This window comes from Peromyscus leucopus, chromosome 3 (assembly GCF_004664715.2).
Source record: "Peromyscus leucopus breed LL Stock chromosome 3, UCI_PerLeu_2.1, whole genome shotgun sequence".
Lineage (NCBI taxonomy): Eukaryota > Metazoa > Chordata > Mammalia > Rodentia > Cricetidae > Peromyscus > Peromyscus leucopus.
The window spans coordinates 108,485,267-108,513,128 of NC_051065.1; the positions used below are offsets into that span (position 1 = coordinate 108,485,267).

The 27,862-nt window shown below is 43.6% G+C and overlaps 1 protein-coding gene across 3 annotated transcripts in view; it reads right to left on the reverse strand.

Moving 5' to 3' along the window:
- The window catches only part of Prickle2 (prickle planar cell polarity protein 2), a 342,866-nt gene that overhangs the window by 155,213 nt on the left and 159,791 nt on the right, over positions 1-27,862 (reverse strand). The window contains exon 1 of one of the 3 annotated variants that reach the window (XM_028855089.2): positions 12,226-14,663. The exons of the other annotated variants lie outside the window; for them this stretch is intronic. The gene's annotated coding sequence lies outside the window, so the exon portion shown is untranslated. Of the gene's footprint in view, positions 1-12,225; positions 14,664-27,862 lie in introns of those variants that run through there. 3 annotated transcript variants of the gene reach the window in all.

Consider the following 27,862-nt stretch of genomic DNA (forward strand, 5'->3'; position numbering starts at 1 on the left):
AAGGTTCTTTGATGAGGGATGAGATCTGCACTTCCCTGTGGGTGTAAGGATGAGTATTTAGGATGTAGTTAGAAATGATGCTGGGTTAGGAAAGGGGGAGTAATGGCTTCTTCTCTAGGGTCCATGGCCTCACCAGCCATGAGTAACGGGATTGGTTTATAATACCAAACATGAATCCTTCCTACTGGACAAGACTTACGTACAGTTAAACAGTGGTTGGTTAACCAAGATATAAGTGCCTCTACTGTACCTTTTGGGATATCTTGTCATTCTACTTATTGTTATAGTTGGTGGCTTTACAACTGGGTAGGACTTTTAATTGCTTTTCTCTCTTGGCAACTTGCCTATCAAGTTGGTACTGTGAGCACTAGTCTTTGGGGAAGAGGCTTCCAGGTCAGATTCAGCTCAATTCCTCCAAGTCCTGTGCCCAAAGTATGTGATGATTTCAGCAACAGATATTACATTCATCTGGGAAGCAACATGGACAATGGCAATAACTCTACTATTTGGGGAATCTCTTGAATTCCCTGACCAATAACTCAAAAGGAGGTTTGTTAGAACCTAACAAAAAAGGAATTTTCGTACAAAGTCAATAGTTTGTTATGGTGGTGCTGGGTAGCATTATCATCTCAAGTGGTATAGCGCACGCATACACACACACACACACACACACACACACACGCACGCACGCACGCACGAACGCACATATAGAGAAATGATGGTATATTTTATAATAGCATACATACCAATTAAAATGAATGATTTGTATGTATATACAACAAAATAATGGAAACTCTCAAGCAAAATACTGATCAAAATAGGTACAACAGAATACTTTTATGAAATACAAAACAGACAAAAATCTATGTTAGAAATAATAGTGGTGAAGGATGTGGAGGAAGGTCAAAAGGGGACATCCGAGTCACTGAAACATTTTCTTAACTCGTATGTGGGTCAAGAACAGCATATCTATGAATATTTGGTGAGCTACACAACTATGATATTTATGCTGTTTAATACTGACTGTCAACAGGATCTAAAAATCACTCAGGCGACCAGCCTCCAGGCACATCTGTGAGGCATTATCTAGATTAGGTTAGCCTCTAGTCATGTCTGGAAAGGATTATCTAGATTAGGTTAATTGGAGTGGGAAGACACACACCCTAATGGTGGGTGGCTCCATTTCATGGGTGGGATTCTAGAATTCGTAAGAAGAGCAAAGCGTGGTAAGCACAAGCATTCATCCATTCATCACCCTCTTTCTCCTGACAGAGGATGCAAAGAGATCAACCAGCCTTTCCAGCACCTGCTACCATGGCTTCCCCACCACGATGGGCCAGACCCTGGAACCAGGACCCCAAACAACCCCTTTTCTTTGAAGATGTGTTTGTGCCAGCAACAAGAAAAATATCAAAGACAATATGTTTACTCTTCTATAAGTACATGCTGTGTACCAGTGCAATGATTTAAAGAGTATAATGTGGTCTTTCAGAGACCTAGAAGCCTGGTGTGCTGGTTTTGAAAAGGACCCTGGGTATTCTTGGGCTAGAGAAGCCCACATGACCTCCCCTGACAATGAGGTTAAGAGAAGGAGCGTGATGGTGGTGTCAACAGCACAGCTGGTTGACATAGTGGTTTCTTAGATAAGTGCTTACCTGGTAGCCCAGGCTGCAGTAAAACTTGTGTCAATCATATTGTCTCCACCCCCTAATTGCTGGGATTACAGGTCTGGGTCACCATATTCCACTGACTGCATAATTATAATACAGCAGTATTTATTCTGTATCCACCTGCGCTACGTTTAGTATTTTCTAGGCCTGAGGAGAGAGCTCAGATGATACTTTTCCTGCAAGCATGATCATCTGACTTGAAGCTCTAAAACACATGTGAAAAATCTAGACATGGTGGTGTGCTCATAATACTCATGTTGGGGAGTCAGAGATAGGTGGGTCCCTGCAGGTTCCTGGTCAGTCAATCCAGCCTAGGGAGCTCAACAGAAAGAGATCTTGTCTCCACACCCTATGAATTACTAAAGTTTCTGTAATTATATCTCATTTTAAAATGTGAGGATACAGGGGCTCCAAGGGGATAGGAAACAGGACTGACCTATGATGTATGCACTCTATCTGTGGCAAGGGGAGTTCATGGCCGAATGGGAACTTGACTCAGGGCTCCTGACTTGAAGCACTATGGTAGACTGACAAAATTATCTTTCAAAGGTCTGTCTATGTCTTAATCCCTAAAACCTGTAAACATGACCTTATTTGGGAGGAAAGTGTCTGGAGATAATTAAATAAAGGAATTACAATGAAGAAATCATTGTGAAGTATCCAAATGGGTCCTACGTGTCATCACAAGAACTTCACGTGAGGAAGGCAGAGGGAAGTTGGTCACAGGACAGAGAAGTCAGCATGCAGACTGAATCCCATAAGGGAGTGATATGACCACAAGCCAAGGACTGCCTGCAGTGACCCAGAAGAGGAAGAAGTCTCTCCCTGAGCCTCTGAAGGGCGGTGCATCCTTGCTAGCACCTTGACTTTCAAAGTTCTGCCCCCTTAAATCATGACAGAATATATATTGGTGATTTTTCCTGACTAACCAGGTTGTGACACTTTGGTAGAGTAGCCCTAGGAAACTAATATACTCCTCACTAACTACACCTCACCCAGCATCATCTAAAGATAGATCCAGGGACCCCAGAGGTTAGAGAAGCCACACAAAGTTGCTTTGTTATGGTGGACTAGGCCTCTGCCGTATATTTGGGCCTCACTCTTCATTGAGAGTGGGTATAATAATGCGGACGCCTTCAGTGTTACCTGACTCAGGACTGCCTCATAAGGATCCACGAGCACTGTGAGGCAGCGTTGCAGTAGACCATGCCATGCCAATAAGGTGGCCGAAGAGGAACAATGGCCTATGAGGTCAAGGGTCTGGGGTTGGAGCTCATTAATGGAGCATGGGATTAGCATAAGCAAAGCCCTAGGTTTAATCATCAGCAATCAAAAGAAAAAGATTAAGAGTTACCATCTGTCAAGCTTCTAAGTATTTTTCTTCTTATTGTGCAGGAGTTCTATAGCAAGAATCAGACTGGATGCTGTCCATGGACCCTTCCAATTCTCACACTCCTTCTCTTAAAAAAAAAAAAAAGACTTTCCATGTATGAATGTTTTGCCTGCCTGTATGTTTGTGCACCATGTGTAGGTCTGGTGCCTATGGTGATATTTTATTTGTACTGAAATGTTTTACTTGTATATTAATAAATAAAGTTGCCTGGGGGGTCAGAGCTAATAGCAAGCCATAGCAGAAGCCGGGCAGTGGTGGTGCACACCTTTAATCCCATCACATGACAGACAGATCTCTGTGTGTTCAAGGATACAGCCAGCATGGAGACACACGCCTTTAATCTCAATACCAACCACAGAAGACCTGGAGGTCTGTATAGACAGGCAGTGATGAGGAGGTCATGTGGTTGGGTTTACAACCAATGAGAAGGCAGAACAGAAAGTCAATAAAAAGACAGATACACAGGAAGTAGGCCTCCTGCTGAGGGGAAGGATGACAGCGGCAGGAAGGGTAAGAAGGAGGTTTTAAGTCTCAGTTTTCAGCTACTGCTCTGACCTCTTGGGCTTTTAACTCTGCATTTGGCTCTGTGTTTCTTATTTAATAAGACTGTTACATCTATAGGTGCCCATGAAGGTCAGAAGAGGGTTCGATTCCTGAGACTACAGTTACAGATGGTTGTGATGTGGGTGCTAGGAATCGAACCTGGTCTGTAAGAGCAGCAAGCGCTCTTCACTGCTGAGCCAACTCTCCAGCCCTCTCACATTCTCTTAGACGCACAATAGTGGTTTCCACTAGTTCAGACAGTGCCAATTTCACAGCATTATGAGAGGGACCCCTCTTTTTCTAACCACAGGTCTAAGCAAGTAAAGCCTCTGGACCATTCCTGTCCTGGTAACACAAAGAACAGTGAAAATAAGTAAGCCAAGCTTGTGGGTTTCCAGAATCACTGTATTATTTTCCTCTTTCCCAGGGAAGGATAGTCACAGCGGTATCTGCTGGCTTTTATTTTTTTTCATCCTTAGACTTGCAATCCTCTATAAGCCCTCCAACAGTGATAGTGGGTAAGCGATCGAAGCAAGACTCTGGGTTCAGTATGGACAGGACGTCTGCAGCACCATGTGTACAGTTCAACCTTTGTTCTTGGGGAAGGACTTTGTCTAACAGATCCAAACATAAATACATGTTTACTGCACTCTTCAGTTCCTAAAGCATGTGAGGGGGGGTTGTAGTTGATGCTAAAAACTTTGGAATTCTGAGCAAATTCCCCTGAACAGCTGCATCTGATGAAACTTCCTAGACAAGAAGGCTCAAAAGCCAAGGCTTCAAAGACAGCCATTAGCCAGAGTGCACTTTTTCAAAGGTGATGAAACATATACAGCCCCTGCAAGGACACCTTCCTCTGAGGGGTCCATTCAAGGTGATGATCGCTGACCTCATTTTGCAATTAAAAAAATTTTGAGGCTCAGCAAGGTTAAGTATAGAAACTTAGCAGGGTCAAGAAGCACATTCATTTTTCCATATCCCAGCAAGTGGAGAAAAGACACGAGAAAGAGAAGGGAGTCAATAATAAAATTTTTAATTAGCCAACAATTTTCTTACAGTTGGCTCTGTCGGGCACTAGGCAAGGGAACAGTCAAAATCAATTTAGGGAGCGACTAGTAAGTGACAAGTACTGTCAACAGTGATGAGACTCTCAGGACATAGCCATTGGATGTAAAGGACCAGGAAGGATGGGCAGAGGGTCGTGATCTCAGAAGCAGATGTTTCAGATCCTGAGGAGTACCTTGGAGAAAGGTTAATTGGAGAAGGCAGACAAGAAACATGTGAGCTGGAAGAGGTGGAAATGAACTAGTACCATGAAAGAGGTTCTCCTGACATAATGGAATTTAAGACCTCAGAGGTGATAAACTGTGAGTCAAGCGATCTTTCCAAGAAGGCAGAATGCCCATTGTGGGAAAGAAATGAGTGCTCACAAGCCCATGTGGCTGGGCCGGGGGGCGGGGGCAGATCTTCTAGTAGACAAGGACCTGATCTTGATGGAGTCTAAGAGTAAGATCATGGAAGAGAGTTTGGATTTTGTCAGTGCAATGGGGAGCTGCCTGGAGGTATAAAACAGGGGGAGTGTTAAGGTCTGAGTCACACTTTGACACTAGTGTGAAGGAATGTAACCATGTTACCAGGGTGAGATATGATGGTGAAGCAGCCAAAGGTTGGACATACAGATAAATACCGCTTCCTGGCCTTGCGGCTATGATCAAGTGTGGAGGTGGTGAGCAGTGTCCATTGAGACCAGTATCCTTTCTACTCCAACGGGCTCTGCATACAGCAAAATGTGCAGCTCATATGTGTAGCGTTTGATAAGTATTGACAAATGCCCAAATCCATGTAACTCAGATCTTATTAAGACATAATATAGTCTTAGCACCCCAGAAAGGTACCTCAAACTCCTTTTCACTCAGTTTTCACCCTATATCCCTCTCACCCAGTCTGCCCCAGTTTGACATAGATTTTTGGAAAAGAAGTTTTCAGCTGAGTACCCGGGCAGCTGGAGATGCCATAGGCTGACATGATGAGGACCTGGAGACAGGAGTCTATCAAGGGCTATAGTAAACTAAGTTTGAGAAGCCTACTGTGTGGTGGTATTCTAATTGTACTGAAATGTGATTTTAATTGTATGTTAATAAATAAAGTTGCCCGGGGGTCAGAGCTATTAGAGCCATAGACAGAGCGTGGCGGTGGTGGCGCACACCTTTAATCCCATAGATTTCTGTGTGTTCAGGGATACAGCCAGCATTGGAGACATACGCCTTTAAGACCTAGAGGGCTGTACTTACAGACAGTGACGAGGCAGTCATGTGTTTGGGTTTACAACCAATGAGAAGGCAGAACAGAAAGACTATATTAAAGACATACACACAGGAAGTAGCTCTCTTTCGGAGAGCTAGGACCACCACAGGAGGAAGGGTGAGAATTTAGCTCTGAGCTCTGACCTCTTAGCTTTCTTTTTTACATTGGTTCTGTGTTTCTTATTTAATAAGATGGTTGGTTACATCTACACTACTGAATACTCCATGGAAAACATATAAAATAGATGTGTGCTTATAGTCAGCCCTCTGAATTCTTAAGTTCCGTATCTACAAATTCAAAACAACAACAACCAAAAACAGATTAAAAGGATTTTCTTCAATGTGTCATTCCAAACAGGCACACATTCCCCCCCCCTCCATTTCCATTATTATCTAAATATGACAGCACCGTGGCCATTTATTTAGTATTTACGCTGCTTTAGAAGTTTTAGGTCATCTAGAGATGGTTCAAAGCATCTAGGAGGATTCATACAGGTTATATGCAAACATAACACCTGGTTTAAAGGGACTGAGACTTCTCTGCCTCTGGCATCCACGGGAGTACTAGAGGCAGTTCCTTGCTGAGACTAAGGGACAATGGCACACATTTGGAGCTCAGGGGACCAAGGTCCAGGCTGAAGATATGAACCTCCTGGACATTACTATATGACAACAAGAAGACACAGAGGAAATGACAGCAGCAAAGGGACATTGAAAGTAGAAGAGTCACCTCTTTTCAGAAGGAAAAAGACAGGGCAGTCCCACTTCTGCAGAACTTCAAGAGAGGCAAGAGCAGCAAGGTACCCCAGATTAAAGGAGGGTAAAGAAGTGGGGAGCAGGGACATCACAGAAGCAGGAGAGGCAGATGCATCTGCACATGCACTGCTCTCAGGCAGAGGCCTGTTTCTACATTCCTCAACTCTTTCACCCTCTCTGAAAATATCACCATCACAGACGAGGAAACTGAGGTTCAACAACATGGCCACTCACAGTGTCACTTAGCTTGGCAGCTTCCCCTTCGGTGTGCTCTGCAGCATGTCCCAAGGGGAGACTGAAAAGGGGTCCAGGGCCATACCAGCCTATAACAAGCAATGCCAAGGTTAAAGACATTCCTCTCCTCTATGGCTTCTTAGGTGTCAGATGTCGGTACAAACAATGAGGCCTCATGAGAGACGCAAGGAAGACCACACGTGTCAAGAATCCATAAACCCTTCTCTGTTTTCTGTTGTAGAAGCAGTCATTCACCAAGCAGACGTCCTCTAGGTCACAGGAAGGAGACCACAGCCAGGAGGCAGCATGGGCGCCTCTTCAAACTGTGTTGGAACAAAGTGCTTTCACAGAGGTTCTGTCACTTCAACGCCCAGGACAGAGGGGTGATGTGGGCCTTTTATTCCTCAGACAGTGAAAACGAAGCTCTTGGGGTGAAGAGGTTTTCATGTATCAAAATCTTAACAGTGGTTAAGAAAAAAAAAACAAAACAAACAAAAACAAAAACCAGTACCAGTCCTCTAGGCTAAAAGTAAGAGAAATGAGGGCAAGCTGAGAGAGAAATCAGCCAACAGACTTGAATGAGTGAGGCTTCTCCTCACCTCTCTGGGCCTGTCTTTTTGGCAATAAGCCTCTATGACTGCAGGATTCTCCCCAGAATGGAAGAGCATGCAGATAGAGGAGGAGAAAGGGGCTGTACTGGGACCATGTCATGGGCAGAGAGAGAGGTTCTGCCCTGCTGGCTTGGTGAGAAACCTTCAAGGAGTTGTCCCGGATTGGTGGAGAGGAGGAAGTGGCAATTGTGGAAAGGCCCGTCGAGGGAAAGAGAATGCTAAGAAGATTCCTAAAGTTGGAAAATTGAAAATATGCACATCCACCCTATCTTGAGCTATTTCCATGCACCACTTGAAGGCTCCAAGACAAGGCAGCTGTGTATAAGCATTAGCAATTTACCTCTGTTTAGTCTCCCTAAATTCCATAGCTCATTGCAGACATGGGGTCCCCAAGGACAGCTGGCTACAGAAGGTGGGCATCTTAGAGAGGATCCTTCAGCAATGGGGTGGCTTTAGAGAGCTTCTAAGAATGAAAGACCTGAAGCTATACTTGTGAGTATAGAGAGTCCCAGGCCCAGGTGCTCTGGAAGGCCATTTAGTAGACTGGTAAACCTAGAGAAGAGACTGGGCCTCTCTGACAAATGAGATATGAGTACCATGGAGCTCTTAGAATTCTTGTTCTTGTGATGGTTTTAAAATAGTAATGGACAACATGCTTGTAAAGATACAGTCCAAGGCTCTACCCAGGATGTGTCTTAAAAGGCAGACTTCCAGGCCATACTAGAGACTCGTGAAGGCAGAGACATCAAAGGGCATTCTCACACACAGGAGAGTCAAGGAGCACAATAAGATATACAGCTATCATCCCGTGCATTACTATTATTATTTATAACAGGCCACGGGGAGGTCTGTTTTCCTAGGCTGGATTTCCTAGAGTTCAAACATAGGATTTATGTGAAATCCAACACAACAGACATTTGCTCATTCCTGGAAGCTTGAAAATGTTGCAGTTGCTAATAAATAAAGAATTAGGATGGCAGATAGGAGGAACAAGAATTCAAGACTACCCTGATGTACAGAGCAGCATCCCATTTCAAAACATAAAATAAAAAAAAAATTTTTTTGAGTGACTTAGGACAATGGTGAAAGCAGAATAATCTTGTTCCAAGACCACTACAGACTTAAGTGGTCTTTAAGAAAAGTAAAGCAAGCCAGCGGTGGTGGTGCACGCCTTTAATCCCAGCACTCGGGAGGCAGAGGCAGGTGGGTCTCTGTGAGTTCCAGGCAAGCCTGGTCTACACAGGAAGTCCCAGGACAGGCTCCAAAGCTACACAGAGAAACTCTGTCTTGAACCCCCCCCCCACCACCACCAAAGTAAAGCAAGTTATAATGAGCAGTGTCCTATATAACACTCAGGATGGATTGGCATCCAGACTGGGAAACTGTTCTGTCAACAGCAAAGGCTGGTGACAGTCACATTGATTTCCACACACAGGTCTTACAGCTTAAGGTCAAGCGGAAAGTGCTTCTCCAAGTTTAAGGCTAAACTCCCAGAATCACTGTGACTTTTGCCTAACACTGATGTGTCTGTCTGTCCCCTTTACTTCCCCTACACCTTTCATTCCTATGGAAGTCATCTAGATTATACTTCTAAAAGAAAAAAAAAAACCCTGTCTTTCCCATAGCAGGATATAAAATAACACAAAAGCCACTCAAAAGATCTGCATCCTAACCAGATATTCAATATCTTAGAAAAAAAATTCTTTCCAGCTACATTTTGAAAAAGGAAAATATATCAAAGAAATCTTTAGAACATTACATTGAAATATGAGCGTCTACAAAGTATCATCATATTTAACAAGGATTGCCAGTCTGTGATTTGGTGTCAAAAATCTCCGTTCCCTCTGCTTTGACATACGAATACCACACTGTGTTTATAAGCTCCAGCTTGTCCTATTTTATAACAGAGCTAGGAAGGGCTTAATGTGCCTGGGTATTTTTCAGGAATGATTAAGAAAGATATCTTGGGGAATAGAGAAACTCTGAGATTTGTTTTTCCAAATTAAAAAGCACAGATCTCTGCACACACAACCACACAGCCTTGCGTTGTGCCTCTCAGGTATCCCTGTGAGTCTTTTAATTGCCAGTTCTTCTCATGGTTGATGCTCTTCAGGGTAAACCCAACACAGAACCACTTTGTTGCTTTGCAAATAGTCCTACAGAGACCGTAAACACCACCACCACCAAGCCACTGAACACTGGGTCAAACCATTGCATTGCTCTCATTCCTGAAGACATCTGTGTCCCCGGGGATAACAATCGCTGCAGAAAGGAAATGTTAAAAGGAGCCAAGAGTCCTTCCTGCTGAGGATGGTGGGAGAAGGCTAGTGGGGAAACAGGCTAGCTACAATGGTCTCAGAAATAAATTCCATCTGATAAAGCTCAGGAAGGAGCCATCCAAGACAGCAAGGCAAGGAATCCTATCCCTTTATAGACTAAGGGAGGGAGGAAGGAGCATCATGAGTTCAAGTGTAGCTTGAGCTAATAGTGGGGGTGGGGATGGGGGAGACTCGTCAGAGTGAGAGGTATTTCAGTTTCTTAAATGGAAGTACAACTCCAAAAAGTAACAATAAATAAAATGAAAGGCTTATTGATGGAGAAGCTGAAAAGATCTAGTGAGGCTAAAGAGATCAACAGAGAAAGACTGCCTAGTAACAGAGCTTTCTTGTATTACATGCAAAGCTGCGTACCATCTGAGGCTGATTCAGGGAAATGCTCAACTCTCCTGGTAATTTCCTGCAGACAGGACTTTCATCATCATCTCCAAATCTCTCTCTCTCTCTCTCTCTTCTCTCTCTCTCTCTCTCTCTCTCTCTCTCTCTCTCTCTCTCTCTCACACACACACACACACACACACACACACACACACACACACACAGCCTACACCAAATGATTCACACTTTAAAATCTATCTGCTTCAGGAACAAGATTTTTTTTTTCCCTCTTGAAAAGCAGCCATGATTTGTTATTCTAACAAAGTGTTCCTTTCCTTCAAACAGAAATAAGTCACTCAGGAAGGCCATCCTGCTTTCTGCTCTGCGTTTCTTGAAACTTTCCTCTAGTTAACTGTTTCTCCTGGCAAGTCCTCAGAAAACCGTTGAGAGCTGGGCAGTCACGGAGGAAGAGCGCAAGCTTGTTTTTATATCCCCTATCTCCTTCTTGGCCCCATAGGAAGATGTTTTATGGTAGGATGAGCAGAATTAGCTACACATAAATTCTTCACTACTCAGGCCATTCGACACCTTTATCTGGATTGCTCAGTGGTTGAGATGATTTGGCAATTGATTTGAAAGAAGAAAGGCACAAATCCTCCCCAAGTGCGTTCTTTTTCCTTCCTGTCTGTAGAGACTGGGCCATGTCTGTCTAATTACTCAACTAGCTGCCCAGATAAAAGCATCTGTGTGCAAAAGGCAGCGAACCCAAAGTATACAAATGATTCACACCACCTAAACAATTGCAAACACAAGCCAGTCCAGCAAAAGAAGACTGCTGAAGCCAAAATAATTTAATACAGGAGGAAATGGAGTTTGGCAATCCATGCATCAGACGTTACTCCAATTTTGGAAAGCATGTCTTCCAGCTGCTTCCTCTTTAAAAATAAAAATACATAAATAAACTCTGACCCTTTGCATTACCTTCAACCATATTGCTTAGGTACAAACAAGTGAATAGATCCAGGTTGAGGAGCTGCCTGAATGCATCTTTTAAGTCTAACCCACCCAGAGAACCACCATCTCTCTCTATTAATTTGGCTTTACATTTTCCAGGGAGCAGTTGCCCAAGCCCTCTAGGCTGGCAGAATGCAAGCTTTGCTATTCCCTGACTCTGAATCAGCGAACAGGGTGTCTGAGGTGCTCTGGGCAAACAGGACTGGGCTCCACATTCCTGCCAGCTGTCTCCAAAACAGCGCGCGCACGCGCGCGCACACACACACACACACACACACACACACACACACACACAGAGTCTCTTCTCTCTCTCTCTCTCTCTCTCTCTCTCTCTCTCTCTCTCTCTCTCTCTCTCTCTCTCTCCCTCCCCCCATCTCCTCTTGCAGACAGCTGGGGAGGAGGGCAGGAGGAGAAGGGACTCCTTCTACCTAGATTCAGAGAGAACGCATGTACAAATTCAGAGGTGATTAATGCTATACAGCACACCAAGGAGCCAAGAAAAGAAATTCTGAAGTCCCAGCAACACTTCCACTTTTAGGAACTCTGCGCTCAAGGTAAAAGGTATGTGGAAAGGCATAAAAAATACTGTAAAGGCAACCTAAGAGTACTTCTGCCAGCTTCACGGAACCAGTAGCAAGTCATTAGCAGTATATACATTTTAAGTATTTAAAAGAAAGAAAATATGAGAAGATAAAATACTATTTAAAAAACAAAATTTTGAGAAGATTAACCCTGCCACTGCCACCATCACCACTAAGTCCTAAATGCCGTAATGTTAACCCTTTCTGGGGATCTAATGAATCCCAATGTTGGATAACAAAGTGGCTATAAGAAAGCTAGTGGAAGCACAATGGGCCCCAGAGTCCCCTGGGCAGAGCATACCACTTAGCTTCTGGACGGCAGGGCACCTCTCCTCTTCCCCCCACCACATCCCCGTGTCACGTTCGCTTTGCCAGACGCCTTTCTGTCCAGGGGAGGGCCCTGGGTCTGGAGCCTCGGTCCATGCATCCTGTCCCTACTCCCCTATGCTAGGTGGGGTCCACTTACCAGGCTCAGTCTCCGTTTGCTCCGCTTGCCGGGTCACCACTACGACTCCGCCCCTGGGAAAGTGCAGAGAGGCAGGAGAACCGCTGGGGACCAGCGACAGGAGCAGTGGCTAAGGGTCCCCGCGGGATGTTGGCCGCCAAGGGTGCAGAGCCTGAGAGGGCCCTGCAGGAATTGCTGGCGAAAGTAGGGACATTCCCGGGGCAGGAGCTGCTCCTGGAGCAGCCCTGGGTCCTGGAAAATTTCAGCGCCTGGGAGAGCAGCTCCAAGCTCTCCAGACTGCTTGTGGGCTGCTTAAAGGGACACTGCCCCACCTCCTACAGATGCTCATTGGTGAAACTTCCCAGGCGCGGGCCAATCGTAGGTCTGTTCCCAAATTGAGATTTAAATCTAGGGAGCTATGGCTTTAAAATTAGAAAGGGCGGATGAGCACTCAAACACCTCATTGAAGCAGGACACGGGCAACAGGAGCCCAGCGTGCATGGGAGCTGTTGGTAGCAGACAGAGCAAGCGGGAAGGAAGGAAATGGGCAGGCACCGTGGACCAAGTTCCTCACTCCACAAGGAACGCAGGTCCCTCCAGGCACAGGGGTACACTGCACATGCTGAAGGCCTTCCTTTGGGGAAGCCGTGTGCTCCCCAAGTCTCTGGTCAGTCTGCTTTCTGACCCTCTACGCACTTTCACTTTTTTTTTTTCTTAACCTGTTCACTGTGTTGGGCCAGCGTGAAAGTTTTACATCCATCAACAAGATGTCTCAGTCCTTGCTTGTAACAGAGTGAACTCCCAGGCAATATTTGTCGACTGACTGAATAATCAACAGGATTGACTTATTCAAGGAATAAGAGTGAAGCATGTCTGTAGTGGGCATGCTGATACAACTGTTAACTAAGAAGCAGTAGTCACAAAACCAGGTGTTTATTTCAGGGCTCACATCTGACACCCCCCCCCCAATCTCTCACAGTTAACTGGGGTCCACTTTCGGTTCTTCAGGGAGTGTGAAGTAGTTCACAGCACAGCTACAGAGGAGACCAGCAGATGCACAGACATGACTCAAGTGGCCAGGGCTGCCCTTGTGACGAGGCTTAAATAGCATTCCTGGGGAGGAGTCCAGGTCTGAGTGTTGGTTTTACTTCCTAGAAAATGGTGAGTCATAAGATAGAAAGGACATAAGATCAGTGGCTGGCAGGCCACCCATGCCATCTCGGGATGACCAATGAAAGATGGACTCCTTGACCTAAAGGAACTCACAGAGGAGTAGAATGATGGAGCGTGGGAGGAATGAAAAACAGACAGATAAATAAAGAGGATTACATGAAATGTTGACAAGGCAAGGCAGAGGGATGGGTGAATTTGCTATACTATGAAAGTAACTGAAAAACGACTCCCTAATGGGGAATTTGGTCCATGAATCATAGCACATCCCTATATCGGGATACTAGATAGCTATGAGAAAAGAAAGAAGCTGAGCTAAGAGCATCAATGTGACATGAACTTCAAATGAACTGTTAGGGGTATCGTTCAGAGAGTGACAGGTATGCTTGTTGGCATAAACAAATCTTCAAATTTCACGAATGTAGATGCATATTATATATGCACAAAATGACTCTAGAAATATGCCTAAGAAAATGACAAAAATGAGTATTTCTCACTAAGTGGTTCAGAGGCTGAACGGATCCAGATGGAAAGAAGATGAATATTTTAGGACATATTCTTGTATGGAATGACAAGGAGGACAGCTGGAAAAATCCAGCTTTTCAAATATCTAGACACCTTACAGGTGTGCCCAGCCTTTTGACACTGTGATACAACATTGTCACTTTCAAGAGTCATGCTCAAGAACCTTGCAATCAAATTACAAAGAACCCCCCCCCCTGAAATTTTCATCTCTTTGGTATGTTTATGACTTTGGGGTAGGGTCCAATCATAGCTTTCCTGGGGTGCGTGCAGGCCCTGGGCCATGGGTTAGACACCCCTGCCAACTAGATAACAAAAATTCTCTTCAATTCTTAGCTAACTTATAATAAGGCCAGGGAAGCATCCATGTGATAAAACAACCATAAAGATGTACGTGAGAAACACGGTAACTCAACCTGCAGCTATAAGGTCGATGGAGGGGTAACTGTCTGCTGGGACAAGGTTTGTCTTGCATCTTTGCAGGCTGTGATGATCAATGCCATCCACTTTACAGTATCTAGAACAGACTAGGAGACTGGGAGATCAGCTTCTGCGCATATCTGTAAAGAAGTAACTAGACTATTAGATTTTGTCCTTGTCTGTGAGGGAGTATTTGATTAGGTTAACTGAGGTAAGAAGACCAGTCTTCAATAGGGTGGGTCTATCCCTGGGTGTAGGTCCTGGAATTCGTAAAGAGGAGAAAGCTAGCTGAGCACCAATATCCATCAGTGTCTGCTTTCTGACTGCAGAAACAATGTGACCAGCTCCTGGCACCAGGACCCCCCACCTCCTCATCATCATGGACTGGATCCTCACACTCTAAACCAAAACAAACCCTATCCCCTGAAGTTGCTTCCTCCCCCATCCCCCAGGGCACCTTATCTCAGAAACAGAAAAAGCAACTAAGACAGGCCTGGATTTTAATGCATGCAAGAAATCACCAAGGCCCTTCCAGGAAGACTCACTAAGGGCTTCACCTACAACGAATGTAGACATGAGGAGACTATTAACTAGGCTAGTGAAATCCATGTCTCCATATGGGTTCTTGGTAAAAAGTGAAAATTTACCCCAGAACTAGGAGCCTGGGGCCTGTGGCATTCGGGCATTTGGAGTGTGAAAAATGAAAGGCTGAATCAGGGATTTCTGAAGGAAAACAAATATCAAATCTAGTTTTGTTGAAAAAATGCCAAGAAAGTTCCAGACAAGAAAATTTTAAAAATGCCCTTAGAGATCTAATTCTCAAGTCCAGGCTATTTGCAGATAAGGAAAGCATTAGTTCCTACTGGAAAACTCTACAACATCCAAGGACCTAACAAAGCCACATGTCAGTTCACAGACTGATAAATAGAATATCAGAAACTAAGGAAAAGTGAGAACTAAGGACATAACGGCTAAGACTTTTCAGGCATTTAGAAAATGCACAAATCATCACATTCAAGCATCAGGATGTATCTCAAATAAGATAAATAAACATATAAAACATTCATATATATTAATTATTCATATAGCTACAGTAAATTTAAAAAACTGAAGTAGGGAAAAATGAAACTGTTTTATAAGGCAGTGTCAGAGGTGGGTGAGGGGACTCAGCAGTCAGGAGCCATGTTACACACACTTACACACACACACACACACACACACAGAGCTGGAAGGCATTTCTCCGCTTTTTCATCTGCAAATATAATGAATACCAAATGACAACAGATGCTTGTACCTGCGCTTCATATATGGTATCCAGGTATCAGGGCAAAAGGGCAGAGATACCCTAGGAAAAATGAATATATTCAGCCACTAAAGAAAAACAGTGGAAGGACACAGAAAGAAATCGAAGAACCATGAAACCAGAACTCCCTGCCACTGAAAGTTACACTCACCAGAGGTCCATTAAGAGAACAGAGCACGTCATGTCATAAGGGAAACTTTGCATAGAAAGATCATCTCTGCAAGCCTCGCAAGAAAAGGCAGCTCTGTGGAGGCCTCTTAAAGGAAATGCCAAGCGGGTATCTTTGGGTGGGGAACGCTTCATTGTTATGCCTGGCTTGGGACCTCAATATCACCATTTACTATTGTCTGAGTTTTGCTGAGTCATGTAAGTTCTCTAAGCTCCACTTATGGTTAAAATGAAAGTTGTAGCACTTTTCTCAAGGTTGTTTTGAAATTTAGGAGACTATATATAAAGCACTGAGCAGAGTACCTGGCCTGTACAACTTGCTTTTATTAAATGGACACTTAATATTATTATTACATAAACCACAAAGCCTAGGTAGAAAAGAAAATGTTTTCTGTTGGCAAAGGTTTTTGGTTTTTTTTTTCTAATAGCTAGAGAGGAAAGCAACTTCAGCTTATTTTCACAAAACTATGTGAAGAAGTGGAAAATGCTTACGGAATAGCAATCTTCCAGAAGCAAGGTTATCATGGATCAACACATAAAAGAACTATAAACTACCCCTCAAAATGGGTAGCAAGGCCTGCATGTGTGTGATTTGAAGAAAGTGATTTTCTGCTTTGTCCGAAGCTGAATGCATAAGATAATTCTCCAGGTCATTATATCTTTTAGTTGCCAACGACCAATCAAAGTGGCATTGTTCAGAATCAAGCCAGGGAAAGAGTCAGTGCATCCTCCACAGGACTGGCCCTGGAAGTTCTGGAATGACGAAGGGCAGAAAGGAAACTCTCAAGTGCAGCCACCAGTGCCATGTGGCTTGTCGGGTAAGAACACAAAGTCAGTCTGGAGGGATGCATTCAATTGGTGTTGATGACATTTAAAGCAGGAAGTTCATGTCTGGTCTTCAGAAGACGCTCCGAAGGCTTACAGAGAGAAAAAAGACTGGCAAAGACACGTTCTCCAGCCATTCTTTCAGGCAGCGTTCAATGGATATACAGACAATGTGGCAATGTCTATTGCCAAAGGATTTGCCCGAAAGGATGGGTAAAAAGGGAAACATGAATAAACACGTGCCTGCCTTCAGAGAGCATAACATGCTAAAATCCAAGATCTTTAAGTTACCCACACCCTCCTACATTCTTTCCGTACTACCCAATGGCTCTCCAACTTTTGTAAACCATCCCAGCTATTTTTAGGATTGAAACAATACTTGGCAATCAGATTTCATCTCTTAGGGAACAATGCTGATTGATTATAGTGGCTTCCTAGAATGCTGACTTAACAAGAAGTTGGAGGGTACACTCTGGCCGACGAGTATGTATGCTATGATTGATTAGTGATGTCTGTCATGTTACTGGATAAGGAGTCACACAGCCCCTCTAAGAACTCTCAGATAGTCCAATCATCTCACCCTCAGATGATAAAACAGAACTGATCTTTCTTCCCATAGCATTTTCAATTCAACACTAGCAGAGGCAACCAAGAATTTCCATATCTAAAATGTGTGTGTGTGTGTGTGTGTGTGTGTGTGTGAGAGAGAGAGAGAGAGAGGAGAGAGAGAGAGGAGAGAGAGAGAGAGAGGAGGGAGAGAGAGAGAGAGAGAGAGAGACAGAGAGACAGAGAGGCAGAGAGGGAGAGGGAGAGAGGAGAGAGGGGGAGAGAGAGAGGAGAGAGAGAGAGAGAGAGAGAGAGAGAGAGAGGAGAGGAGGCAGGAGGCAGAGAGCAGAGAGGCAGAGAGGCAGAGAGGCAGAGAGGCAGAGAGGCAGAGAGAAATATACAGCTTGGACTTTTCTGATGAACTTTTAAGATATGAACTCAAAACCTTCACCCAACTTTATATTCTGTGACAAAATTACTAAAGGTAAAACTACCAATTCTGATCCCTCTGAGAGCTACATATTAACATCTCCTACACACACACACACACACACACTATATTAAGTACATATAATCTGAGAATGTTTGAGAATTTAAAATTCATCAGGGAGAAGGAATGCCTATTGAGTGAATATATTTCAGAAACAAACTGAATACACAAAACAGCAAATAGCATGGTATTTAAGAGAGGACAAAGGTTTTCATCACGTTATTCCATTAAACACTATAGATGGTATCAGCCAAACAAGGAAAAGAAAAGCTATTATTTATTTTCATACAGACACTTTATATCCTCAGGCCTCTGTAACACTATCTATAGAGATAGGACCTGTCCCCGTTAAGCCAATCCACTCTCAATCAACACTCACAACTACCACCCACCCAACCACAAAGAAGCCAGGTCCACTGCTGTGAGGGACAGAGTGGTACAAATGACAACAGATAAGCAGTGAGCCCGACCCCAGACTGATTCAGATACAAAGAACAAATTGTAGCATTTGATTAATATGCCAGCTCTTCTGTCATGTCGACTGCAAAAGGAACTTTATGGAAAACTAGCTCCTTGAGAAACAGGTCTAATTAATTCAGTTACATAAACGCCAATGGAATACGGGGTGGGGGAGTAGAGAGAGCCAGAGAGCAAAAGAGTATACAGAGGAAGGTAAGGGTGAAGGGGGGCAAAGAGGAAGTGGATTCAAAGGAAGGAATAAGGGAGTGTGAAAAGGATGCCTTCGGAAACTCTGGAGTTCAACTTGACACTTCAGAAGCTGTGTTCTGGTTTAAGGTGACATGAGTGGAACATATTTATATTTTGATAGGATCTACTGTCGGTGACATCGATAAATTAATAGACGGCCTGTGCAAGCCAGTGAGATGGCCCAGTAGGTAAAGGCACTTGCCTGACAACCTGAGTTTGATCCCCAGAGTCTCCCGTGTGTTGTCTTCTGACTTCAACACACACCTGTGCTATGCATGCCACACACACACACACACACACACACACACACACACACACACACAATAATTTTTTAATGGCTTATAGTAAACAACTCTGCAATCCATACATTGCTTAAGACTAGACCAACCCCTAAGCCATTTGCATAATACTCTAAAAATTTCTACAAAATATGATTTTACTAAGTACCATGTTCATACATGCTATGTTTACTTTAAATTATTCATAATAAATTGTGATAATATAGGTATTATCTTACTACCATTAATTACTGCCCAGAAATTCAGATGCAACCAAAAAGCAAATTTCAAATACATCATGCAAAGCTAAAGCAGACAGACTCCAGGAAGCTACATTCTAGATGGTTCTATTATATGATATCCCAGAAAAGGCAGAATTTTAGAAAGCAGATCAGTAGTTTCCAAGAGCTGAGCATGAGAGGCAAGTAACATGAAAATCTGGGGGCGGAGGGGGGTCGCGGGCGGTGCACAGGGAGATGGAACTGATTTATATGTTGATTGCGGAGATAGTTACATTTGTTAAAGCTAATGAAATTGTAAATCTGTGAGTGAATTTTGCTGTGTGAAATACAAACAAAAACTTAAAAAAACCCAAACACACAACCATTTCCAGTTATCACTTGGACTGTCATTTTTCTTGTATTGAATATTTTTCTGTTATTTCATTCATTTTTTACCAAGATCATTTTAAAAAAATGACAAAGCTGTAAGCAAATGTTTAAAAAAAAAACCAAATAGTTAATTAGGAACCACAGATTGACAAAGGCTGTGAAGTTGCTCCTTCCGAATTCAAAGGGAGATGAAGTTTTGGAATCCTAGTCTCCAGTGAAATATATCTTTGAGATAATTACAAGATTCAGAAGTCCTTGAGCAATGTATACCAATGTCAGTTAAGGGATGGCTTGGTACTGGACCACCTACCTTTACCACCTCACACTGTGGGAAATTGTACTACACAATGGCAACTCTTGAGGGGAAGAGATGGCACTCACTGCATTTCTAGTACTTAACGCAGCAGGCACTTCATAACAGCACCCATAAAATGAACGGAAGCTCCCTATAGTGCACTCACATCATCCTCTAGGCCAAAAGTTCCCGAGGTGCTCCGTTTATCCCAGGACAGCTGGGTCCTTCATTTAGCTCTTCCATGCCGAGAACTGGCAGCCATCACTCTCCTGGTTATGGAGCCTGGTGTGCAAGTTCTTCCTTTCTCTCTTCAGCACTGTTCACGACTCGAGCTTTGTCTTCTATCAGTTTAGGTCTATTAACTACTGCGTATGGGACATGGGTTCAGATCTCTGGCCAACCCAGTTGTTGCAAGGTGAGATGTAGTTCTATTAGAAAGCATCCAAACTTTTCAAAGAAACATACAGAGACACGAACGGCTAAAGCAGCATGACACCTGAGACTCGCTTTGGCATTCTTAGGAAGGGGGAAGGGGGAGGAAGGGGGAGGAGAGAGAACAGGGCTATACAACAGAACAAGGGTCAGAGATGAAGTAAACAGAGCAGCATTCTGATGATTCTGTACCATGGAACTGAAAACTATTGATAACAGAACACATTAGAAAGGACCACTATTTCTAGTATGAAGCTTTTGCCTTTAGGGTTCTTTCTAGGACTGAGTCTAGAATTAATGCTCTTGAATTTACTAGCCAGTCCCTGAGCAGTTTCCTTTCATTCCTGTAATTATCATGTGTCAATTAATATGACTTGGGTAATTATAATGTTGAGAGTTATGTCTCAAAATTATTTATATCAAAAGAAAAAATGATCGAGGGCAACACTGATAGCCTGAACTTATAAGCTGTGGAGGGTCAACTTTCTTAGGCAGCATGAAAATTATCAGGCTGCAAAAAAAGACTGCCTCCACCCTGGCATGATTTAACTCCCTAGCAAATTATGGCAGTGAGACCAACAGCAGGGCCACAAGCTGCCAAGCAGAAGGCCAGAGACTTGGGCAGCAGAATTCACACTTAGAGACTATATTCCACGTGTGTGTCAGGAGGTGGGTTCTGAATAATGATGTCTCAGGGTAATTGATTCTCTTGAATAAAGTGCTGACTACCTATCAGTGTGATAGGATCCATGTCCAGGTCCACAGCAGAGGACACTAATGATCACAGCACTCACCAGCAGGTCCTGGAACAAGCCCCTGAATAGTTCCCAATACACCCTTCTCTGGAAGGAAGCCCTGACCAACCCAAGGGCCTGAAAAGAAAATCCTTGTTTCCAGTTCAGCTCAAAAGACTGAGTCATCTTTCTTCACCTATGCTTCCAGCCAGCTTGCCTTTGGAATAATATTGTGTTGAAATGCAGAAAAGGTAAAAGGACAAAGAAGGGAGAAAAGAAGAGGAGGAGGAAGCAGGGAGGAAGAGAAGGGGGAGGGGAGAAAAGGAAATGCTGACTCAAGTCTATTTGCCGTCATTGTCAGAGATCATCAGTTTTCTGGCCTGCTCTGCCTGCAGTTTTGGAAATTTCAATGCTCTGCCATTTGTGAACATGGAGGCTCCCTTTGAAGATGCCCCAGAGCAGTCAGGAGAGGCGCCAGTTCAGGTTTCTCGCGGGCAGACCCCCAGGTCTGTTCTCTCTCAAGTCTCTTGGGGGCCTCTGCTCCTCTACTTTGCAAGGTCAACTGCATTCTCCCTCCACTCTGTGTCCCTCATGTTTTCAAGACAGGGTTTCTCTGTGTAGCCCTGGCTGCTCTGGAGCTCACTCTGTGGATCAGACTGGCCTCAAACTCAGAGACCTGCCTACCTCTGCCTTTGAGTGTTGGGGTTAAAGGCCTGCGCCACCACACTCGCTCCAAGGCATCTTTTACTCTCTGCCAGGCACTGTTCGAGATGTAGGTCCTTTCTGTAAATTAAACATACAGATTCTTTCTCTATACTGCCGTTCGTTTCTACAGCAGTACAGAAGGGCAGAAAGAAAAATGGAGTGGACGAGGAGGGGGAAGAATGGAGAGGACATGGCTGACCTCAGAGATTGGTTCCAGCCCACAAAGTTGCCCTGAATTTCATTATCATGTGACCAAATGACCTGCTGGGTATGCCCACCCTTAAATGGTACAGACCCAAGTTTAATCTTCCCACTCAACGCTGGTCCATGTTTCCTTCCTCAGTGGAGCCATTTACCTCGACTCCCGAGGCAGACAGACATCAGACACCATTTTCAACTCCTGTTACTCCCCTCCACAGCTGAATAGCTTCACAATGCCCTCGGTCCCTGCTGCTGTGCCCTGTTCCAAGCACACCCACCTCTTTTCTGGACTTTGGTACCAGCCAGTCTAACAGAATTCCCATAGAAAGTCTTGTCTCTTCCCCCTGGAACCAATCCCTGTCCGATCATGTACACTGTGGCTGTGGTGATTGCATGAAAGAGGCCCATGAGAATACATATCACTATCTACTCAAAACCTTTTCTGGTTCCCAATGTCCCCAGTTCCCCATCTCCACATCTGTGCTAAGCTGCCTTTGTGCAGGTCTTCTGGGTTATTTCCCTTCTTCCTACAGCTACCTGAAACACAACAGTCCCCTAAGTAATGCCCACTTCCCCTCCACCCTTATCTGGGCCATCTAGGGAGTCTTCCTTCACTCTCAAACACCCATTGAGCCCTGTCTATGAACTAGCACAATTGCCAGCATGTTGCCTGGCACACAGGAAGTATCCAATAAGTATCTTTTGCATAAAGAGCGTCACATTTACAAAGGCAACGAAAATTTCTAATGAATGGAATCTATGGATCCTAATCAATTTACGAAACTGTGGTCAATTTCATCTTTGAAGTCTTAAAATCCTGGTCCTGTGACTTCACTGAGCTAAGGCTTTGAAGGGAGAACTTCTCGTGCCTGGGGCAGACCATTTATTCTCTCTGAGCCTCAGTTTCCTGGCTGATAAAAGGAAAATGATGAGTTCTGCTTCATGGTGTTGTTATGATAAGGAACCAAGAGTGGATTGGAAGAGCAAACATCGCGTTATGGGTAAAGTGTCCCTGCCAGTGGTGACTCTGCAAGTTAGGGTGGGGAATGCTGAGACTGGGTGTCATTCCCCAGGGGGCATACTTCAGGGAGAAAAAGGGCAAGCTAAAGCTATGTGCACCTCTAGATCCAACACCTTCCTTTCCGGTGCAGATCTCCCAGCACTGTGGACTTGCCATTCCGGTTTTATTCTGAGCTCATTTAGCTTTAAGATCACAGTCTTTATTTTAATACACACTGCATTTTAACAAGTAGGTCAAAGCCATTTTATACTTGCAATATGATTACCATAGTAATCGCTGTATTTTATAGCCTGCAAAATGCTCCCAGGGAGACCAACAGGGACAGCTACAGTTTGTAACAAAAATAATAATTTCAACACTGCAGAATAAGCTCCTCTTAAAAACTCTCTTGTTGCAAGTATTAATTTTTGAGGCTCCCACAATATTTGGAAACAGCAACGCTAATGACTAACCAAAGGCATACTCAAGAGCAGTTAATTTCAGTGGCTTTATGTTTAGAGAGATGATAACAATAATAATGACAATAACAATAGTGGCTAATGCTTTCATAGTGTTTGAAGGAAAAGGTCTGCAGAACACCTTGCACAGGTCCCCTTTTTGCACCTAAGTTCCTCAGTGGCTCCCTCTCACGGTGACTGAATTTGACTATATGACTTGCTCTGACCAATGGGGTGTTTGCAAACGTGTCAGCAATGAAGGCTTGAGAGGACATTCTGCATTTGAGCTTTGCTGTCTTGGTGCTGAGGCTAATGTTGTGACTACAACCACATTTGACCTGTCATCACATAACACAAATAAGCAAAGCCACCCTACCCATCTCTAGAAAAAGCAGCCCAGAGCTGTTCAGACAATCAAAATCAAATCAAATTGCAGGGTGTTTTGTTATGCAGCACCAGCTAACTGATCCAGTATTTACGTTGTGTCAGATAGCCTTCAAAGAATTTTCCGTAAGTTAACCTATTTATTCTTGTACAGCAGTTCTTTGGGGAGAATGCTGTTACTTAGCACATAAATGGGGGGATGTAAATACACAGAGATCTGGTAATTTTGCCCAATGCCGCATGGCTACAATGTAACAGACTGAGTTCTAGAGTTCTGATTTTAAGCTCGACAACCCTGACTCTCAGCTGCATTTACAGTTGTCTTAAAACAGAGAACATTTATTTTGAGGAGTGAGGAGACTGCTCTGTGGGTCAAGTGCTTGCCAGGCAGGTGTGAGGACTCTAGGTTGGATCCCGGGACATATGTATGTAAAGCAGGGCAGAGGAGTGCGTGTGGCTAAGTCCGGTGCTCTGAGGGCCAGATGGGAGGTGGCACCAGAGAATCCCTGGAAACTCACGGGCCAGCTAGCCTACACGGTGGAGAACAAGGAGATTTTGCCTCAAAGAACTGGTACCCGAGCTTGCCCTGTTACCTCCACATGTGCACTATGACACGTGTGCAAACACACACACACACACACACACACACACACACACACACACTCATTTTCCATGAAGTTATAAAAACCTTATATAATATGAACAGCTATTTCAATTACCAAGACCACAAAAATTTTTTTTCCAAGAGAAATCTTATAAAAATACCACCCCAAAAGCAAATAAAAATATTCCCAACCATTCCTATACCAAGTTCCATGTAAAAATTCTATCACATATCACTTTTAGAATGAACTTTGAAAATGTAAGATGAAAAATAATCTTCAAATGCATTTTATTAAATTAAAAAAGGGGTTATGAAATTCCTCTGTTTATTGTATATTTCATTTCAATTAAATCACAAAAGCAATACAAGCTTTTAAATTTCCAAGTATAATATACATAAAGTAAAAGTCACTCTCTCCTTCTAACCATCATCTTTAGTTTATCAATGTAACAAACTATTAACAGTCTAAAGTGCATCTTTTTATGATTGCCCTTTAATTATGCAGACATTATTAAAGGTCTACTCAAATATCCTGCTTGAAAATTGAATGTCAGAAAGACATCAGTTGACTAAACTTAACAGCATAGTCCAACATCCTTATTATAAAAAAAGATATAAAAGCCTTTATGCTCATTATAATCAAATACCTATACTAATTATAATTCTCAGAAGTGACAATTATTCCTTCAGTTGTTCACAATGAACAAAAGCGGTAGGTTATGCAGCGCATTACGGAAGCCAGTTTTATAACTCTTTAGGGCCTAAAATAGAATTCTAATTATCCTTATTTATCTAATTCTTATCTATAGTAAAATTCTACTGTGGTTTTTTTCAAAACTGAACCCAAATGCTCAGAATGGCCGTGCTAGCTGTAAACCACAAGCAAACAGAACAACAAGAGCAGAAAGCCCAGTGCTTGCACAAAGGTGAGACGCCAGCTAATGCAGCTGCGGGGGACAGGCTCTCCTAGGAGGCGTGGGTGCTAACACATGTATGACATAAAGATCACGGAACGCCAACTTCCATTTGAAGGGCCGGATCGTAGCGAAACACCACATGTCTCACAAAAAAGCAAAGATGTCCAGTCACCATTTTTTATTTTTACTTCAAGTATTCTTACTAGAATCAAAAGATTTTGTCTCCTACACTTAAAATTTGTACATAAACTATAAGAAAGGTAAACACCAGTAAAGGAAACATCTCTCTCCCATCTGCTGTCTCCTTTTCCTCATTCTTATCTATATGCTATTCTAGAGACAGTCTGGTTAAGGAATGTGATTGATGTACATGTCAACACTGGAAGGGCAGGCAATCCTCGCCGACCCTTATAGATAATACTCTATACTTCTGAAAGGCCACTAAAGCCCTATCACAACACATGGTATTGCTGGTGAGCTATATGTAAACATACACACATGTACATTTATACATATATGATTGTCCTACATATCTGTCAGACATACATTATGAGCTTTCTTAAAGTCACAGGCCGCGGTCTCTTATTTGAATAACTAAGGACGATGGCAAAAGAACCACTGATGCAGGAGGCAGCACAGGCCTTTTGATTTTTCTAGTTACTCAGTTAACGCATGCCTACTGTGTAACAGGTCAAGAGACAGGTCCTGGGGACACAAAGTGAATGAAAGGTACAGCAGAGTAGATGATAAAGCCAAGAGAATAGACAAGCTAAAACACATTGCAGTTGCTGAGGTCTCCTCCGCTGTCAAGTCTGATTAGATCCTGTGTGATGAGACTTCACTGCATACGCTCCTTCCTTAGATGCTCCTGTGTAGCAGGGACTGTCACAGTGTTAGAAGTCAAGAGGGACTGTATGTCTGACAGGATACACCTCTTTCCCCATGAGCTCACCAACCAAGAGGCACGCAGGAGTGATAATATGGTAGAAGAGTGTCTTAAGAAAGGAGGCTTTCCAAAGATAGTTTTCTTTTCCAACAATGAACTGGGTGTGATGCACACCTGTAATTACAAGACTTAGGGAGGAGGCAAGCTAGGAGGATCATGAGGTTGAAGGCCAGCCTGGGCTACATAGCAAACCTCTGTATCAAACAACGACAACAAAAATGCAAAAAAAAAAAATAATAATCCTAGCAATGATTCAAATGTTTTTTGCATGGAAAGTGATTATTCAAATCTTGTTAAAATGTTTGAGCAAAGATGGGGTGGGGCCTGGGAGTCTGAATTCCCACCTAGATCCCAAATGATACTGAGGCTGCTGCTTAGGGAACATTTGGAATGGACTGCTCTCAGCTCACAGGACCCTTCTGCTTAACAACAGCTATGCTGTGTTTGGCTCATCTTGTGTTCCCGGAAGTTCTACCAGTCTGCAACTTTGAAAAACCAGGATAACACAATACAACACACACACACACACACACACACACACACACACACACACACCCCTGAACTTAGAGGTCTGTTGAGAAGTTTAGAATCAGCCAAGCCAGGCCCTAAATTCTGTGAAGGTCCAGTGAGTCGGAGGCAGGTGGAGGCCTGTGATCTTCACTTTCAGCCATTGCTCTTGGGAGTGCTGAGCCCTACTTCCCTCTGTCCACCCTCTTCCACTTCAGAACCGGGCCTGCTACTTTGGACCTAGACCTTGAAAGAGTTAAGAACTTAAGAACCCACTACCACCCCACATTTTCCCTAGGGGAGCCCACTCATCTGTCAGGAACTGGTAGCATTTGTTTGTATCAAGAAAGAACCTACAGCCTCACAGGTAAACAGCATTGATCTTTGCTGCCAAATTCCCTTGGTTAATAAATGCCCAAACAGCTTCCAAGGTGGCATTCCAGTCTCCCCCACTGAAGAAATGATAAGACACTTGTGCAAGGCCGTGCAAAGCAGCAAGGGCATGTTTACACACTCACATGACATTCAATGCCAGTCTCGGTGCGGCCCAGGAAGCACTCCTCCCCTGACAGATGTCAGCACCTGAAAGCATCTGGAATCACTTCTCAAATGAGGATCTTGGCCAGAAGTGGGGGAGGGCTCCACCTGGACAGAATGTGTTCATCAGCACATGTGTGCGTGGGCACAGGCAGACAGAGAGTACATCTTTTCATCGCGCAATATTACTGTGTGCCCTGGCACATAGCTATTTTTACATGTGGGTGATGTCTGTCTGTGTGGATGACATAGAAATGTTTGATTTCATGGCTCAGGTTTCTAGAATTGCCAAAAGCCTTCAACGATACATTCTTGCCACTTGAAGATCAACATAGAGCAAAACAGACTGATAAACATTTTAATATCAATTGACGAAAATCACGTCTGCTTCTGATGCTCCATTTGTCTGTCACTTTCTGTGGCCCAAAAGATGCATTATTACTTTTGAGAATGATTGTCTGTGACCAGGTAGTGATGTAAAACTAGAATGATTGCTTCTGAAGAAAAGAGCCCCTTCTGTTTATGACTGCCATCATACAGCTTGCTGGTCATTACTTTTCTTTAATATGGCCATTTTTATGAGTCTTTCTGGAATTTACATCTATCTTTACCTGTCACTGTTGACTTATGAGACTAGAACCTGGTATTCTCAGTCAGCAGTATGAGAACGAGTGAAAATTTTAAACACAAACACACACACACACACACACACACACACACACACACACACACACGCAGGGGGTGCTGGTGGTGAAGTGATGCCTAAAACCACCTTAGGAAAAATTATGGAGCTTGGAAAACATATGTGCTAATTGCATACGTATGATTATGCCACACAGAAAAAGTCACACTAATTCTGTGGCAGTAATAAGAGGAAAGCCTGTATCTCTATATCCC